The 20259-nt window shown below is 46.8% G+C and overlaps 1 protein-coding gene and 1 long non-coding RNA gene across 11 annotated transcripts in view; both read right to left on the reverse strand.

Moving 5' to 3' along the window:
* The window catches only part of AGAP1 (ArfGAP with GTPase domain, ankyrin repeat and PH domain 1), a 551343-nt gene that overhangs the window by 23446 nt on the left and 507638 nt on the right, over positions 1-20259 (reverse strand). The gene's annotated exons all lie outside the window — the stretch shown is intronic.
* The window catches only part of LOC309630410, a 30022-nt gene that overhangs the window by 6794 nt on the left and 2969 nt on the right, over positions 1-20259 (reverse strand). The gene's annotated exons all lie outside the window — the stretch shown is intronic.

Genomic DNA, 20259 nt, shown 5'->3' on the forward strand with positions numbered 1-20259 from the left:
ACAATAACAACAACAGCAAAACAGATTTTAAAAGAGGAAAAGCATTTCAGAGGGTTTGCAAATGGATAAGGGCATTTAAAACAAATTTGCGTGTTATTTTTTTTCAAAATATGAAAACACAGAAACATGCTGCAAGACGCTAATATGATCAGGGGTCAGCTGGACTGACACATCCCTTACAGTGGGGATGACTTGCCAGCAGCCGGTCACACGGGCCAAGATGAATTCCGTTCCAATGTAATGACAACTGCAATTTGATTAGAGACCCTCTTAGAGAAAACCCAACAAATGAAGAATGCTAGTTTTTCATTCTCAGCTAATCGTGAATGTTAAAAATATCAGACCCAAATCTACACATCCACTAGGTAGTATTTTTTTCTAAATTTGGTTGTGAAGGGGTGGGGCTGATCACAAGAATGATTCATCAGAAGTGTATACGTGAATTCTCTGGAGCAAGGAAAGCATTTACTATGAAAGAAGCTAAAGCTAAATTTCTTCCTTAAAAGCACCAAACTTCTATCTAATGGGATCAGAAGGCAGAAATTGGTCAGATGTTTTATTTTCCACAATTGACACAGAGTTTAACTTGCCCAATGGCATTGTCTTTGATATTAAGACATTAAAACATTAATGGCGACACTCGAGTCTATCTGCTCTGCTTTTTCCTGGAGAGGGAATCTTAGCACAGTGGCATGAAGAAGACCTCAGGGGTTCACTAGCCCGATGCCGGCTTCACCTGGGTGCAAGCTCTGCAGCTGGACCCTGAGCTCAGAAGGGGTCTGTGCTTGGTGTAATGGTCTAAGGGTGCTGTCTTGAAATTCCTGATAATTACTGGACAAGGGCCACACAGTTTTATTCTCTACTGAGCCCCATAAATTCTCTAGCTGGCCCAGGACAGGCCAGTTGCTTTCAAGTATCAGTTGGTGGCAAAGCTGTCGCCAATTCACTGTAGTGGGGTTTCCATAAAGCTAGATTTTTAAATTTTTAAGGCAGGCCTTTTTCTGATGCTACATTCTTTCTGCCTTCTGGATGCTAACATGTCCTTTCACGAAATCATGGTGATAGTAAATGATTTATTTAATTTCCTAACTTGGCAAAGTTAAGAACCAGCTACTACCACATCTATCCCCCAAATATATTTTACAACCTGACGTAACTGGGAAGTCCCATCACCCAGTCCCTTTCTGCGGATGGTTTTGTCCAAGGCGGGACCGCTCGCTGGGGCAGCCAGGAGACCAGGGCGAGTCTCTGCTCTCAAGCCCATGCTCTGGGCTTTCCAATCTGTCCTTGTGCGTGAGGATGTTTGAGAGACTTTAAAAAGGCTTTTAGAAAAAAAGCATTTCATCGAGACAGCCAACACTCTATTTTAAATGTGTCAAAAATCCAGACCCTGGGAAAATAGTATGGAGGCGCCTCAAAAAACGAAACAGAATGACTGCAGGATCCAGCAATTCCAATTCTGGGTTTATAGCCAGAAGAACTGAAAGGGATATTTGTACACCTGTGTTCACGGCATTACTCACAATAGCCAAGAGGTGCAACTCAAAGGTTCATCGACAGATGAACAAAATGTAGTCTATCTATGCAGTGGAATATTATTCAGCCTTAAAAATGAAGGGAATTCTGATATTGGCTGCAACATTTATGAACCTTGAGGACATGATGCTAAGTGAAATAAGCCAGCTGCACGCAAAAAATATTGTATGATTCCTCTTACATGAGGTCCCGAGAGTGGCCAAATTCATAGCAGCAGAAGGTAGAAGGGTGGCTTTCAAGGACTCGGGGAGAGGGGATGGGAGTTACTGTTTAATTGGGACAGAGTTTCAGTTTGGGAAGATGAAAAAGATTTGGAGAGAATGGTGGTGATGGCTGCATGACAATGTGAATGTACTTACTGCCACTGGACTGTACACTTAACATTGACTAAAACAGTAAATTTGATGTTATATGTATTTTACCACAATTAAAGATAAAATCCAGAATCGGAATGCTCTCTTGTTCCCTCACACAGATACCACTGTGTGAGTCTCCGACATTTCATGCCTGCCTTTTGATGGCTCATACTATTATAACTCCAGGACCTCAAAAAAAATATAACATTATTATTGCTAATATGTGGTCTATATTCGGTTTTCCCCAAATGATCCCAAAATGTCCTCTAGAGTTGAATTTTTCTTCCAATTCAGAAGTCAGTCAATGAGGATGTGATGCACTTGGTTACCCCATTTCTTTCATCTCCTCTAATCTAACAAACAGCTCCCTCCCCTTTTTGGTCTTTCATTATATTGATTGTTTCAAGGACTCCAAGCTATTTCTACGGTAGAAGGTCCCCCACCCTGTTTTGTCTGATTTGATTCAGGTCACATATTTCTGTTGTGAATACTACACAGGTGGCACGTTCTCCTCTGTCACATCAGGAGGTGCAGACTGGGGGTGGTCCCAAGGCCAAGTCTGAGCACAGGGTTAAAGCAGGGCCCCTGGCCCTGTCCTCTCTCTGGAACCTTCTTCCTCTTAAAACTAACAAGTGATCTGGGGGTGGATACCTCGAGCTGGTGAATCTCCTGTTCCTCTAAGGCCTTTCCCCCCCAAGTGCTGTGGCATCACTTGATGATCGCTGATCAATTATTACATTCTCAGTTACAAGACAGAGCTTTTCCGATTCTCTCATTCTTTCTGTTTATTAGTTGGCATCTTCTATAAAGAAGAGGTACCCCCCTGCCCCCTTCTGGAGTATCACTGTAGATTCTTAGACTTTAAAAAACTAAGTGTGTCATATAAACTATTATCGACATTATGCTTTTTGATTCTTTAATTGTTCCAGTTTGGCCAGTGGGAGCCCCTGTGTGCTGCGTGCTGTTCTATCTGACACGTCACCCTTACGCCCTGTCGGCCTCTTGCTTTCTGGCACAGCAGGATGTCCTAGGTCCATCCTACTTTCTCAGATCTGGAATAAGCTGTTTCCTTAAGGAGTCTTGATTCTTTTTTACGGAAGCCACCATTGATTTTGCTTTGTTTTTATAACTTAAAATTTGATAGAACTGTAGATTCACACGTAGTTAGAAGAAATACCGAGAGATCCCATGCACCCCTTACCTAGTGTCCCCCAATGGTAGCATACTGAAAAACTACAGCACAATATAATGATCAAGATATCTTGCTATCGACACAATCCAGCCATCGCGTTCAGATTTCCCATTTTACTTGCAGTTCGTATTCGTGCGTATGGATTTAGTTCTATGCAATCTCATTAAAGGTAAGTTTCCGTATCTACCTCCACAGTCAAGATAAGGAGCATTTCCCTTACAAGGGTCCCTCTGGCTGCCCTTTTATAACCATACCCACCTCCCTCCTGCCCATCCTCTGCATCCCCAACGCCCTGGCAACCACTCGTCTGTTCCGTGTCCATAATTTTGCCATTTTAAGAATGTTTTGTAAATGGAATCATGTGGCCTGTAGTCTTTGGGGATGGGCTTTATTCACTCAGTGTAATTCTCTGATGACCCATCCAAGCTGTTGTGTGTGTCACTGCTCACTCCTTTGCATTGCTGAGTACTATTCCACGGCACGGGTGTGTCCCAGCTTGCTTAACCGGATCACCCGCTGAAGGACGTCTCCTATTCTGGGCTGTTACAAATAAAACTGCGTGAACATTCGTTAAAAGGTCTTTGTGTGAACGTAAGCCTTCTTTCTCTGGGATGAATGCCATGGGGTACAGCTGCTGCCGGGTCGTGTGGGACTTGTGTGTTTCGTTCTAGAAGAAACTGCCCACCTGTTTTCCAGAGTAGAAGAAATCAATGTTTCAAAACAAGAATTGACAAAAACCAATTCCATTATGAAAAAGGCACTGTGAGGGCCCTTATGATTTAGAGGGACATGATATCCCTGCCTCAGAACACGGTGCCCTGGGGGCCTGGGGCCACTGCAGCCTCTGTCTTCATCCCCTCTGACACTCCTGGGCAGACTGAGGGGCACAGATTAGCTTCAGGAATTTGATGGGACAGAAAAATGAGTAGAGACACGCCAATGTGGGGGGCGGGGTGTGGGTAGAAAGCACGGCTGAAGAGGTGGCACGCGGGGATCAAAAAGGGGGTTCACATGTACATCAACAAGCGAGGATTGAGTTTACACGGTGGTCAGTGAGAAAATGTGCAGCCCCGTCTCTGCTAGTTTCCAGTAGAAAAAAAGGGATGAAAATAACACAAGTCTGAACAACCGAGAGCACATTGCAGACGCGCCTCCTGCACACGGCCGTCCCCAGGTCTTGGCTCCAACGGGGGCCTCTGGCTAGCCTGGAAAAGCCGTGTCTACGTTTCCACACCTCTCTCCCGCCCCTTCCCAGACTCTCCGGGGCACATTTGGAAATTATTTTAAAAGATAAAATGCCTCTAATCTGTTACCCATTAGAAGAAACATGTGAATATTATTTTCTAATTTGTGACTCTTGAGTGTGTGTCTCGAACACCAGAGAGAAGTAATTGAAATAATTATGTCTGATCCTGCATATTTCTATTTTGCTCCCGAAATAAGAGGGTGGATGTGTCCTCTTTGCGTGATATGCCCGGGGGTTGAAAGTATCCCTGAGAACATCAAAGCGCTGGACGAGAACGGCCACAAAACTGCAATTTCTACCCAGCCCGGCGGTGGCCTGAGCAGCGGGGGCCCTGGGGCAGGCAACGGCTGAGCGGAGAAGTGGGGGGCAGTGGGGCTTCCCGGTAAACACGGGCAACCCACTTGCCCCAAACTCCCCTACCCAAGTGACTAACTTGCTGCCGGAGCCCTGCAGTATGAGGCATAAGCCTGATTTATAACATGAGTGGCGTGGATTTTTCTTTTTTTTAAACCCAGTTATAGTGCGACTTGAGTGACTAGCTCCTGAAAATTGGTAATTTCTTGGTGGTTAACAGTAGAAGGTCCACCAATGAGAGGCGAGGCCCGCTAATAAATTTATAGGGCGTTATATGCCAATTAGACCTCGTCAGCCATTCAAAAGGCAGGGACGCCAATCAGGTTATCATTCCACAAATGCACCCTTTATCACCGACACTCTTGCAATTCAATCCCCCTTTATATGTTGGAAAAGCAGCATATTAATGCTGACTGTACAGGAATCTGTAATTTTCAGACGGCCCTTCTGGTTAAACCACCTCCCTTTTCTTCTATGCAAACTCCTCTTTGTTCTCCAGTGGGAAACAAGGACTTGACATGAGCATGAAATCTACATAGAACAAATTCATTCCAGACTCTGGGTTTCCCCACCAGACACAGGCCCTCAGGGGAACCGCAGGGTTTACTGGTATCACTATGTTATTATTTAGTCAGGCACCACTTAGTCATATGCTAGCATCCAAGGCCTAGTGGGCATCCATCTCCACCTCGTGGTCACTGGGCAGTACATCTGCTGGAACACAGTCCTGGCGACTGGGGGACCAGGAGGCACAGAGGTAAATACGCCCTTTTCGCAACAGTGAGGAAACATGTAGACCTGCCCAGGGAAACAGCATGGAAGTTTGCTCTTTGCATTAAAGCAGTGGACTGGGCTGACTTTAATTTTGTATGTTTTCTTTGAAGGAAAAAAAAATTCACAGAAGTGCACGCTCTCTGAGAAAAAGCCAGCTGTGTGGAAATGCACAAAGTGGACTTAGCTGCCGCTGCCCGCATCACTGGTCTGGCTTGCACCCTCTCCTCCTGGACACTTGCTGCTCTTCACAGCACCCCAAGTACGGTCTCCGCCCCTCCTTTTTCCATTCCCTCAAGGGATGAATGTCAGCTCCCTTCCACCTCTATACTTTGAAACATAGAATCCTTCTTCCCCTTACTTGAAGTGAGTTCTCTGAATCTGATTTGATTACCACCATCATCTAATGCCCTATTAAGCATTCATTCTTTCAAGAAATGTCAATCGAGCACTCACTAGGAGTGAGGTACCGCACTGTGTCAGGTTCTGGGCTACAGGTGAATAGAGACAGACAGATAAATAAATACCTCCCAATGGGAAAAGAACTACCTTTGTGGTATAGGCTGTGGTAACGTGATTCACAGGAGCCAACAAACTGCATAAGAGAGAGAATCAATGTGTTCTTCGTTTTCAACTACATGGACAGCCCTGGATTTAGTTTACTAAATTTAAAGTGTAGCTAAACCCAGATGAAAAAGGAACTCTATTTCCTGCAGCTTAAGAACACAAAATGCATCAGTAAATATTAGAGCATCTACAATTGGTGGGCAGCCTGTGAATCACTCAAACAAATACTTAAGTTCACAGAGGCACCAACCTCACGATATACCTACCATCCACTAACCCAAGAGTAAAGGCAGCCTCTTGGGACACGCCAGCCCACTAACATGCGTATCAGAAGCGGCTGGTGTTTCAAGATGGTGTCACAGACAGTGGCAACACCAGGCCCAGACTCCACATGTGTCCTTGCTTAATGGGCCTTTTGGTTTTCCAGCAGAGCTGGCGTCAGAGACTCCTTCACAGCACTGTCCAAAGAGACCTAATTCCCTGCATAGGAGATCAAAATATGCCACTCAGGCAGAAGGATTATTTTGAACTGAAGATATCTGAGAGTCAACAAATGCAGGAAAAGGCTTTCTCTGAGCTACCTGTATCTGCCTACAAACAGTTCCTCCATAAAAAAGAGCTCAATGGCTGTAAATCCCCTCCCTGGGAGTTTCATCGACCAGGGAGGAGGGACTCTTACCCCAGGAGCGATGAGAAGTTGGCACCACACCCATACAAACTTCGTCACAAGCTATCACGGTTCTCATCTAGTCTCCTAAGGGCCCAGTGATCTTTCCTAAAAGTTGTTTGTTTTCCCATAAGCGGCCTTTCTCCCCTTCCCTTTCTGTTATGAAGACGGTTAGTATATAAGCTCTCAAATCTCACCATCCTTTTGGTATTCACTTCTTTCTTGGATGCCCCCATGCATGTAAAATTAAAAATTAATAAATTTGTATGCCTTTTCTCTTGTCATTCTGTCTGTTGTCAATTTAATTCACAGGCCCCCAGGTACTGAACCTAAGAGGGTAGAGGAAATGTGTTATCTCCCCTGACAACACCCCCTTTGCCCCCCCCACCGCCCCCAACTGCTTGTGGAGGGGTAACTCTCTGTCAAGGCTGGGACCCAGGAGAGGGTGACCAGCATGGGTGAAGTCCAAAATGAAAGGACACTGGAGTAGCTCCCCACCTTTCTGGAAATGACAGTTATGGAGGCTGAGGGTCTCTCTTGCTCCAGCGGGGAATCCTGCCCAATCAGCACATCAACAAACCGGAAAACCAGGCCTTTCTGACCCGTCCCTCAGGCCAGGGGACACAGAGCGTGTCTCACATGCCTTCCCTAACCCTGGCCGGGGCTTGGTGCTGATGTTTTATCTGACTTGCCATGTACAGTCACTTGCCTTCTGTGAAGGCTGACCAGCCCTCAAGGTCTCTGCACACCTTCAAGCTTCTAGAAGGGGGATCTCAACCACACAAATACCCCCTCCCCACAAAGATGGCTGGCCTCCCACCTCCGGCCAGAGCCCATTCCGGAGTCCTGGATAATGATCAATCAGTCTGTGTTCACTGAAGCCCACCTCCTCCCCTGATCTGGTCCTTCCTGGACAAAGAGGACGGCTATGGCTCTGTTGTCACCTAACAGAAGATGCCCCGTAACTGCCTTAACCGACTTCCCACTACACCACAGGTTCACAGAAGAAATCCTTTACAGATACCAGGTGATCATGCTATCACGCCCGGGAGGATCCCTGTCCAGAACCTCACACTGGTCCTGTCCCTACTCCCCACCCCCGACCCCCCTTTCAGCAGGAACCGTGGGGGGCAGGGCAGGCTCTGGGGAAGACGTGGGGTGGACTCCTGAGCCACGCCAAGGAAGATGTCACCAGGTGAAAGGGCAATGCTCCTGAAGGGTGCCCTTCGCTCTGCTGGTGGTCTTCCTTGGAGGGGGTGTCGGGGTGCAGACGGACACTCCCACCTGGGCTCCCTCACACTCCCACTTCGCCCCTAAACAGCAACGAACGCCCCCATCCCCTGATGGGCTCCATAATGAGAAGCGCTGTCAATCACAGCTCCATTAGCCGGGACAGACTTTCACTTCCTGAAACAATTTATTGGATTCCCAGAAGCAAACGGGCCTTCTTCCTTTTCAGCTCTGTTTTTAGGGAGCTATTCAGAGGGAGTGTGTGTCCCTTCTGTTCCTGCTGAGCGGCCTTTGTTTCCTTCATTTACTCATGAAGACAGTTTCCTGAGTTTACCTACCTCCTCTGTCCTGGGTTTCCCGAGTATTTGCCAAAACTTTTCCCCCCACTGGTTCAGTGGCTACACAAAACCCACCAGCTGTTTCCAGCTACTGAACCAGGGAGGGAGCCATGAATTTTATTTGCAGATTTTTGGAGGGGGCAGGGCAGGGGGTGGGGGAGGGGAGAGGGGAGGCACATACTTGAAGAAATTAAACTCGGGCAAAGAAATAAAGAAACGAGGCTAAAGAATGGAAGGCAGACGATGCGCCTAAGCTAGAACTCTGGGGTCCCGGCCCTCCCTCACTCCCTCATTTCCGACGCAGAATTCTATAAAGAATAAAGATGCCCGAGCTGAAACTGTACCTTAAGAAGATTTACAATTTTTGGACCATGTTCACACTTACAAGATCTATGTTACGAGTGACAAAGTCTTACTGTGATAGAATTTCCAACTGTTTAAAAAACCTACATGACCTACAAGAAAAGTGCTGCCCAAAGGGCTTCAAAGGTCAGTGTCTCTCCCAGTTATGAGAAGAAAGAGAGGATTCAAAATTACATAAAATAATATTTTTCTTCTACTGCGCTTCTTAAAGAATAATATACACCTTGCAACTGCACTTGAGCCGGGAGGCCCTATCCTTGAAGCATAAATCAGTTTAACTTTTAACCTGGGAAAATAGGCTGAAGGAAGCAGTTATGTCTTGCCTCTGAGAACCGCACGTCAACAGTAAATCGGGGGGCACGTGAGTGCCACTGAGATCCGATCAGGGTAGAATTATGCAGCCACGTAAGAAATAATATCTATTAGGCTAATGTAATCACTGAATATTTTACAGATGAATTAGAATTTAGAATCCAATTATTTCCAACATTTGGACTGTCAGAGCCTGTTTCTAAGCGGGAGGAAGAAAAAAAAGGGGGGAGGGAGATGAGGGCAGGTTTTAAAGATGCAGTCCTGCTCCAAGGCTGCCAGAAGAGCAGAGACAGGACAACTGACATCAGGGTTTCGGCCATCACCCCGCCCCACCGAGCCCAGTGAACCCAAGGCCAGGATTCGGGATTTGTTATCCCTGACGGACAGCCATTGTCCCCGCCGGGAGCCCTCCTCCCAGGCTGGCACGCTTTCACAAAGGAAGCTGGCCGGGCCACATCCTGGGGTGGCCCATGGAGCAGGACCACTCTCCAGGCCTGGAAAACCACAGGGTGCCCTCGGGGGCCACTGCAGGGGCCTGGCCACGCCCAGGCCTGCCTACCCCCTCTTCCAGCAGCATCCCCCCACCCCCGGCTCTCTTTAGAGCTGGGTTTCTTTTTATGGATGGTCAGGGAATGAGGCAGAGAGAAATGAGGAAAAGGAAGCAGCACGAGTGAGCTCTGGGATCTACGTGAGCTGGTACCACCACCTGGGACCGGGTCTGTGGTTCCAGGTGTGGGGAAACGGGGGATGGGTGGAAACTGAGGCTCGGCTGTGAGGTCAGCACTAGAGCAGCAACAATGGAAGTGAGTAAACAAAATTCTTACAATTGATATTGGAGTGATGAATAGATTTGTCTCAGAGTTCAGAGGGTTTTTTTTTGAATTCAGAGTTTTTAATTACTTAGACCCAAAGAGAGGTTTCTCTAGAGGAAAATGACTGAAAAATAAATCTTTTTTTTTTTTTCCCTGCTACTTTTTTTTTTTTTTTAGCACAGAAACATGCAGGAGCCCTTTGTATCACGGCTGTTTTGCAATGCTCGAGAATCTTCCATAGTCTCATAACAGAGCGGGAATGTTAGGGAAAAAAACCTCCGCTTAGAATTCATTCCAGAATGATCCTTACAGTGTGAAATGAATGAACGGACCATGCGTTTAAATGTTAATATGCCAGCGGGTCACGGGGCTGGCCGTCCAGACTGAATGCGCTTGTTTAGGTTTATGGTAGCTGGGCAGACACCTCTTCTTCAGGAAGACACAACTAAAGCGAGTTACAGCCACTACCTGCTGGGACCTCCCAGTCCTACACCCCCCCGACGGGAGGGAAGTTTGGTGTTTACAGGCCACGGGCTTTTATGACGGGTGCTTCCTGCCCGGCTCAACAGACAGACAGGTCCAACCTACAGACTTTGCGAGTCCTAAACATTTTCTTCCACCTGGCATACAATGCGTCCTTATTATCCCTTGAATTACTGAGCTGGACCGCCCTGCTCCCCCTCAACTAGAACCTTTGTGTGTGTGCATGTGTGTGTGTGCATGCACACACACACACACACGCACACACATTTATCTCTCTGATTCATTTAATTGAGGGCAGGGCATTGGATAGGATCTCAGGCCTCAGAAGAGGCCTTCCTTGTTCTAGGATGATTTATTACAACTCCTGAAAACACCCGTTCATCAGTTTATCCTTTTGTACAAGATCAGACTTAATATCCAGTTTCTTTAAAGTACTTATAAAAATCTTCCTATGTAATACATTAAGTTAAAAAAAACCCCACAAAATTATAAGAAAAGAAACTCTATTTCTCTGTTGAAGAGTAATTGTAAGAAAGCTTCCCAAATTGGGGTGATCATATCTCTATGTATGCATGCACACACACATACACACAATTACATGGAATTCTGGTGATTTCTTAGTAATGGGTATTCTCTGCTCAGCAAAGGTAAGCTAGTAATTGCTGAAAATAGTTTCTTCAAGGCAAAGCGTGTGTGTCTTCTTCTCTTCAAAGGAGAATTACTTGAAGCACTCAGGCATCCCTTGATGGGTACAGACCAAAAAAGTCACTTCATTATGACCAAACGAAAACAATCCTTTAACCTTTCCCTTAGGACAAAAGTCAGCCTCCAACGTCACATTATCAATGTGATAGGCCTGCACGGGAAACAACACTTACATATGACAAACTCACCTCCGCACATGTTATGGGGAACGCACAGGCTGACTGAAAACCCAAGACGGAAAGCTCCCTGTCAATCACCGCTTCCCGTAAATTCACCGAGTTGGCCGGTCTAGAAGGTGAGGCCTCCTTGCTTCTTTATTTACTTATTTAAAAAATTTTTATTTTATATTGGAGTATAGTTGATTAACAATGTTGGGTTAGTTTCAGGTGTACAGCAAAGTGATTCAGTTATACGTATACGTGTATGTATTCTTTTTCAAGTTCTTTTCCCGTTTAGGTTACTACAGAATATTGAGCAGAGTTCCCTGTGCTATACAGTAGGTCCTTGTTCGTTATCTATTTTAAATACAGCCGTGTGTACATGTCAATCCCAAACTCCCAATCTATCCCTCCCCCTCCCCCTCCCCTCCCCCCACCCGAACTTTACCATAAGTTCGTTCTCTGTGAGTCTGTTTTGTAAATAAGTTCATTTGTATCACTTATTTTAGATTCCCCAAGCGATGTCATAGGATATCTGTCTTTCTCTGTCTGACTTACTTCACTTAGTATGATAATTTCTAGGTCCACCCATTCTTGCTTCTTTAAACTTGGTAAGTCTCCTAATCCAAACACCACTGCAGGTAGGTTGTTTGCCCCTGATGGGCCTGGTGGGAATCATCTTCCTTTCTGGAGGGGATGGAGCAATGTTCCCCCAGCCCTCATCCGCCTGGGTGCTTGGGAAAAGCTCTCCCTCCCTGAGAGATCACATGGGCAGCAGCCTCGAAGCAGGACCTGGTCTGTGAGCTACTGCAGCCGCATGCCTAATTAATGACCCTGCTGGTCGCAGCTGGAAGAGCTGAGCTGGGGGTGATTAATTAAATTAGCTGGCAGAGGAAATTACAGTGGAAAAGCCAAAGTTTGATTGCTCCATGATTAACCGCAGTGCAAATAATATCTGCATCTATAACTTCCAGCGATGAGATCAGAAGCCAATTGAATTTGGCACTGATTGAGGCTGGAAATATCCTGTGGTGAAAAATGATAGGTTTGTTCTAGAGGGAAAACTTACAGAAATGGACATCTAGCAAATGTGATCGGGGAAAAGGGCACCAGGGGAAACTGCAGGAAGGAAGCCTTACCTTTCAAGCTGCCTTTTTCCAACATTAAAACAACTCTTCTTTTTTCATATTTCTTTTGGATTAGTGACTAGGCGTGATAGCCTATATACCCTGTCTCTACATTTCAGATTTGACTTCCCATGCCTGGAACCTACGTTAGGGTTCCATTTCCCTTCCTCGTTCCAGGGATTAAAACGCAATTCTCAAATAATTTCATAGACTGATATGAGGGGATCACTTTCATCTCCCCTAGAGAAGGAATACTCTATTTAGACCATCAAATGTGTGAGCTATTGCTGCTTTTCTGGATAATGACATTTTTTTCTTCTTTGTAACAATTTCATGTTCAAAATACGGTTTCATTAGTGATAGGATTCTACTTAAAAGAAAAAAAAGTATTTTATACAGATAATTGCCCTGCAAAAAACTGCAGAACTTTCAGCAGACGGAAACATTACATCTTCCACCATCCACATATTTTCACGAGCAAGTCGTTTCAAAGCAGAAGTCATGCATTTCTACAGGAAAAGCTCTCGCTAATGACTTGGTGGCTTGGAACTAGGAGGTGTGGCATCTGCCTGGCAAGTGGTCAACATTTTACCCCAATCTTGACACACAGAGAAGCTCTCAGTCAAATGCAGGGGACACTAGAGCTATAAAAATGTGACATACAGGGAGTTTGTGATTAGCGGATGCAAACTATTATATATAGGATGGATAAGCAACAAGGTTGCTACTGTATAGCACAGGGAAACATATTCAATATCCTGTAATAAACCATAATGGAAAGAGTATGGAAAGGAATATGTGTGTGTGTGTGTGTGTGTGTGTGTGTGTGTGTGTATATATATATATATATATATATGTATGTATATATATCTCTGAATCACTTTGCTGTACACCTGAAACTAACACAACATTGTAAATCAACTATACTCCAATAAAATAAATTTAAAAAATGTGACAGAGTGGCAACATCTTAAACGTCGTATATGGTTCAGAAACGTATCCCTAGGAATTTCTCATTTGAGCTGCACAACAATCTAGTGGGTAGACAGGGCAAGTATTGTTATTCTCAGTTTTTTATTTAAGTGAGAAAGGTGAGGCTCTGGGTGGCCAATGTTATGGCAGAGTTTGACCCAGCCTTCCCGCTCACTGCCCTCATTCTAGCCTAGGATCCCCCCTCCACCTCCTGACTATACATGGTCTTCCTGCCAAGAGATGGCTCATCCTCACCCCAGGTTGGGATGTACCCACAAGCACCACACGTGGATGGAGGAAAACATGTAGGCAGGGCCACGATTCGGGTGGGGGGGTCGATGATGGGGCCACAATCTCTAAAGAGAAAAGGATAATGAGGAAGACAGATAAAAGCTCCCCAAAGCTGTCCATGTTCTGATACCTGGAACTGGTGACTCTGGGACCCCACTGTGGCCGTACCACTGGGGGGCTGGAGTCAGAGAAGATGTGATGGCAGATGCAGAGGTCAGAGTGATGCAGAGCCACGAGCCAGGGTAAGAGGGCAGCTTCCAGAAGCTGGAAAAGGCAAGCAGATGGGCTCCCGCGGAGCCTCTAGAAGGAATGCAGACGTCTCCACCCACTTTGGACTTCTGACGCCCAGAACTGTAAGATAAGGAATTTGCATGACTTTAAGCCACTAAATTTGTGGTCGTTTGTTATGAAGTGGTAGCAATCTAACATCCACACTGTCAGGAAGACGACTGGGTGAAAGATGCACGAGGGGCTGCCGGCTGGTGTCCTGGCTGAGCTGGCGGGGGCCTGGCAGACAGAGGGCCCATCACACTGGACGCCCGGCAACCTCAGCCCCTCGTGGCCACAGGGTCTCCAGGAAATCTTCTCTGCCTTCACAAACTGCTCTTCTATTTCCTCCCCAGCTGCCCCTCTGAGCCTGAGTCAGGAAGGTTCTGGACTCTCCAGAATTGAGGCTGGAGACTTGAGGCAAGGGGCCGTCTGTCCTGTCTTCCTTCCTCTTGCTGGGAAACGATTCTTCATTGGTCTCTTGCATCTGCACGGCTTTCCAGCAGAGGCTCAACTGCCTTTATGTCCGATTATCTTTCCAGGAGGGCCTGCAGGGCGAGCAGCCTTGGACCAGAGAGGCAGCCGAGATAAAGTGCTTTCTGCCCATCACTGAAGTTTCGGGTTCCCTGAGCGTGGGGCTCCTCTACTGTCATGTAGCCCGCTGCGTGTGTGGATGTCACCTGGCCTCAACCGCATCACCCTGGAAACTGGGGGCACTGCTACTGCCGCAGGTAAGAGCTTTTCTTTGTTTCTGACCCAGGAATCACATCATGAACCAGCTCCATGGAACTGTGGCGGGCTGACTTGCCCATTAGGGAAAATTTCAGACCCATGAGTTTCTCACTCCCTGCTAATTCCAGCCTTGAATGTTGGTCTTCAGCAGCAGTGAAACACACGGTAGCGTGTCACGGTGGGTCCCTCTTCCATAGCTCTGCACAAACCGCCCCTCTCTCCATGGCACCCCTCTCCCTGGCCCGCCAACTTCCTGCCTGGTGCTCCCTTCTCTCCTTGATGAAGCCTCCCTTGGTTTCTCTGTTCCCCTCTTCTTGCTGCCGTTTGGCATGTACGACATTATCCAGCAGTTTTCGGCGTTGCCTGTCTCCCTCTAGGCAGTGAGACCCCAGAGGGCAGGCATGGTGTCCCCAGGCCAGGGTACGGGTTGGTGCTGTCCGGTGTCATCCCACCTGAGGACAGGACTGGACCTCACTGCTCAAGCCCTGGGGTCACCGTATTTGGCCAGACCTTCTGCTGGGACGAAGGCACAGCGAGGGGCGAGGAAAGGCAGGCAGTGGGTGTGGTCACTCATTTAACCACATGGGATGAGGGCCGCTCCAGGTGGAGAGAAAGGCATAAGCGAGGTCAACGACATGGTACAGGGCAGGAGCCTTTGTGGGGTGATCAGTCTGGCTCAAGTATAGGATTCCTATAGGGAGGAGGGGGCTGGAGGGCGGACTGGGTCCGGTGTGTGAAAGTACCAAGTCACAGGAGCCAGGCAGGGGACCGAAAATGTGAGGCCCATGTGACGCCAGGAAATACTGAAGTCGTTCAAGATGCCATTTGGTAGTAATACTTATCCAGGGAGACTATCCCTTAAAAGGCAAAGGGACCCAATGAAATGCAGCCTCCTCACCCCCGACCCCGCCTGCAAGGACAGACAGCTGGTGGCTTCTGCTGGGATGAATTCTCCTGGCAATTGGAGCCAAGGCAGGTATGATGGCCAATATCATGTGTCCACTTGTCCAGGCTGTGAAGCCCAGTGATTTAATCAAACACATGTCTAGATGTTGCTGTGAACGGTTAACCTCATCTACAATCCGTTGCTTTTAAGTGACGATTGCACTCAACAATGTGGGTGGACCACACCCAATCAGCTGAATGTCTTAGGAGGAGAAACCCCAGGTTTCCTGGCGGTATTCTGCCTCAAGACTGCGGTGCTGACTTCCATCTGAGTCTCCAGCCTCCGGCCTGCCCTACAGATTTCAGAGTTGCCAGCCCTCACTATCACATGAGCCAGTTTCTTGCAATAAATCTTTCTCCCTGTACATGTGTCTGTGTGCGTGTGCGCGCATGCGCATGCACACACACACACACACACACACACACACACACACACACACACACAGTTGGTTCTGTTTCTCCGGAGAAACCTGGCGGATAGAGCAGGTTTCTGAGGAGAAAAGTGACCTGATCAAAGCGGTGCCATAGAATCATGAGTCCTGGACTCAAGGACTGGCTTCAAGGGAGGGAGGGGGACGCGGTGAAGGATGGAGAGAAAGGCAGGATGCTTGGGGGGGAGGGGTGGGCAGAGGGCATCACTCTTCTGGAGAGCATTGAATTGACACGAATTAAATTCCTCAAAAAGTCTATAACGTTTGATCTAGTTAGGCTCCTTCTGGGGACCCAGCCTTAGAAAAGCATGAGTCATAAGTCCCTCAAAGATGCACACACAAAGATGCTCACTCCAGCCTTCTTTCACTATTTCATTACGAATGTTCCCTAAGTCCAAAGGTGAAGGACCAAATGATGGCTCAACTGTCGGATGAATTACTGTGACTCCGTTAAGAATAATGCTCTAAAAGAAATATGTAACGATGGATAGAGGATCATGATATACTGCTAGTATGGCGGTTCCTTAAAATACTAAAAATAAAACTACCGTATGATCCAGCAAATCCCACTCCTGGGCATATATCTGGAGAAAACCATAATTTGAAAAGATACATGCACCCCGATGTTCACTGCAGCACTATTTACAACAGCCAGGACATGGAAGCAACCTAAATTTCCACCGACAGAGGAATGGATAAAGGAATGGTATATATACCAAGGTATATAGGGTACACATATACAATGGAATATTACTCAGCCATAAAAAAGAATGAAATAATGCCATTTGCAGCAACATGGATGGACCTAGAGATTATCATGCTAAGTGAAGTAAGTCAGACACAGAAAGACAATTATCATATGATATCACTTATATATTCCACTTATATGTGGAATCTAAAAAGATGATACAAATGAACTTATTTACAAAACAGAAATGGACTCACAGACTTTGAAAAGAAACTGATGGTTACCAAAGGGGAAAGCGGGGTGGGGGGTAGGAATACATTAGGAGTTTGGGATTAACATATACACACTACTATATATAAAATAGATAACCAACAAGGACCTACTATATAACACAGGGAACTCTACTCAATATTCCATAATAACCTATATGGGAAAAGAATCTGAAAAAGAACGGATATATGTATACGTATAACTGAACCATTTTGCTGAAACTAACACAACATTGTAAATCAGCTATACACCAATATAAAATAAAAATTAAAATAAATAAATAAGTACGCTAAAAAGAAAATAAAATATGTAACAATAGAAAGAGGATCATGACATGCTAGTGGTAGCCTAAAAAAGGCTTTAAAATTGTTTTTTAAAGCATTGTTTCTTTTCAAAAATTTTGTATGGGAAGACTATATGTAATACATCAAACACTAACTGGGGGTGAAATCACAGATGTGTATACGTAGATGCATGTATAGTGTACATATACATATACGCATATGTATATATTTTCAGTTCTCTGTGGGAGAGCTTCCCAAAATGTGGCCCTTGACCTTTAGAAGGTATTTCTTTGGGAAGGTTCTGTTAAGTAAGCCTGGGAAGCACTGCCCTTACTCGGATGCCCACAGCACAGAGCCTGCACCCCTTACTGGAAGAAGCCACGGTTTGTTTACTTTGGTTCTCAAACACACCTCTGTTTCCAGAAACACCTGTCACCACTTGCTGGAATTAAAATTCACAGGAGTACGCTCTGGCTTTTTTTTTTTTTTTTTTAAATTTCTATTTATTTATTTATTTATGGCTGTGTTGGGTCTTCGTTTCTGTGCGAGGGCTTTCTCTAGTTGCGGCAAGTGGGGGCCACTCTTCATCGCGGTGCGCGGGCCTCTCACTATCGCGGCCTCTCTTGTTGCGGAGCACAGGCTCCAGACGCGCAGGCTCAGTAGTTGTGGCTCACGGGTCTAGTTGCTCCGCGGCATGTGGGATCTTCCCAGACCAGGGCTCGAACCCGTGTCCCCTGCATTGGCAGGCAGATTCTCAACCACTGCGCCACCAGGGAAGCCCTACGTTCTGGCTTTGACACAGCATCCTGGTTCCTACGTTGAGAAGGTCTGGCTGGCTTATAGCCCATCTTTAAGATATTCAGGAAAGAGATTTCTCAAGACTTAAAAAAACCCACATTAACAGTCTCCGGTTGCTGAAAACAATCTGCTGTTCATCTCCAGACCTTATTGAGAAGTACGTGTGAAGGAGCCCGTGACGGGGTGGGAGGGTCCCAGTGGAGATCCGAGCCGCCCCACAGCTCCCGGAGGTTCGAGTGCGATGTCCCGGCACCGCCTGTGACCAACCTTCTCCCACTAGGCCTCCTTGGCCCCATGGCTGCTGCTGCCGACCTGTTCTCACTGAGGCTTCCTCTGAATGGGTTTCTTCTCCAAATACATTTCGGATTCTGAGCCGCTTGCCCTGACACAGGATTTCAAATCTAAAACCACTGGCGGCATCTTCATGACACGCCGGGCCATTGGCATGGCTGTCCTCACTGTCAGAGGCCCCTCTCGGAACCTGTGACATGTTGGACCGTCTTGCAGTCTCGGGAGGAGTGATGAGGTCCCTCCGGGGCCTACAGGGGGACCTCAGGCCACTTCTGGTACCTGGAAGCCCCAGCAGGTTCCCTATTTACCGGAAAGGCTTTGGAAACCAAGGACTAGAGACAGCCCAGATTCCCTGGCCCTCATCCCAGGCTGGAATACCGTTCCCTCCGACAACCGGGTCAGGAGACCCTTGGTGGCTTTGTGGGCCCCACTGATGTCGCCTCTTTTTGTCCTATGTTTTCTTTAGCTTTCTTAATAAACTGGGAGCCCCCTGGGGTGGGGGAGGGCAGTACTACGTCTTTTTTTTCCCCTAACAGCTTTACTGCGGTATAATTTACATACCATACAATTCACCTATTTAAGCATACATTTCAACAATTTTTAGTAAATCTACAGAGCTTTGCAGCCATCACCACAATTCGGTTTTAGAACATTTTTATCACCCACCAAAGCTCCCTCACATCCATTTACAATGAATCCCCAATTCCACATCCAGGCCACCACGAATCTGCTTTCTTTCTCTACAGATCCGCCTTTTCTGTCTGGCTCTTTTCACTGAGGACTCCAGTCCTCATGTCCATTCCATAGATGACTGTTAAGTACATGAAAACAGGAATTGCAAATAAAAGACACATCTGAGAGAGGGCTTTGTGCTGAAGAAATGCCTGGTCACCGTGCAACTAATTCAATGTACGTTTCGTACCATTTCTACACGTCTGTTTTGGTTTGGAAAAACCTACTGTATTTAGGTGCTGGGCTTTATGTAGACTATCAGTAAGTACAAACGGACTCTTCTGATGTTTAAGATGAAATTGCTGAGTTTAAACCCTGAAAGAGAAGAACAGCCTACGCCATGCCAGATAAAAACTGATCATGAACTTCCCAGAGTCCACGATGTGAATTCGCCCTCAGTATCTTTATACATTAACCCGATGACGAAGTTGCCCATTCTGAAGAGACCGTTAGGGTGATTAAATGGAGGATCGGAGAAGTCTCTTTATAAGACGTCTTTATCGACACTCGGTCTAACTCACACCAAAGAAATGCTGGAACCTTTTGTGTGGATCATAAATGCGGAGGGAGAGGAGAGTCGCAGATGGGGCTCCTTGGTGGACTCTTGCTCAACATCTCTTTGCAGAGGACACTGCCGTTAGGATAAGTGACCCGCCTTGACATGTGGCCCAAACGGGTCAAGAACCTGCAGTTTCTACTACGCTGAGCCACTCACTCTCACAGTCGGCTGGTATGCAAATACCAGTTTGGAAAGGACTAATGTGTTACCAAGGATGTCGGGACAAACGTCTAATGAAAACTGTCATTGGACCTTTAATGAGAAGGAGGGTCGGCTACTCTGAAGGACTGTCTGAGGTCAAAAGTCACGGGCTGTCTGCTCCTGGAGAAGGTCACAGCCTTCCCCACAGCCTCCTGCCCTCACTGAGTACAGCCCCGAGTTAGTTCTGGAAGCTGGCAGCTCTGATTTGTCTGGAAATGAGTCTGCGGATACGTGCACCCCCTGGCCAGTCCCGGGGCTGCAGGTCAGCGTTTGAGGAAAGGACTGGGGCATGAAGCTGCTGGTGGTTGGGGGCAACCCAGCCGAGGGAGGAAAGCTCTGCTGGGCAGGAGAGTTGAGGCTGCACAACTTCAAGTTCAGGCAGGTGGCCTTGGCATACAAGGTCTCATTTTAGCCTGAGACACAGACTATGCTCACAAGGCTTAGGCATAGGCAGTTCACGCCTGAAGATCCCGCTGGAGGGTCCAGGGAACCAGTCCAGGTCCAGGGGGTGAGAGAGGACCCTAGGCCTTGGGAAGATGTTCAAGGTGTAAGGCATTTTGCCAAAACAAGGATGAGGGAGA

Source organism: Balaenoptera borealis, assembly GCF_965194805.1.
Source record: "Balaenoptera borealis genome assembly, chromosome: 6".
NCBI lineage: Eukaryota > Metazoa > Chordata > Mammalia > Artiodactyla > Balaenopteridae > Balaenoptera > Balaenoptera borealis.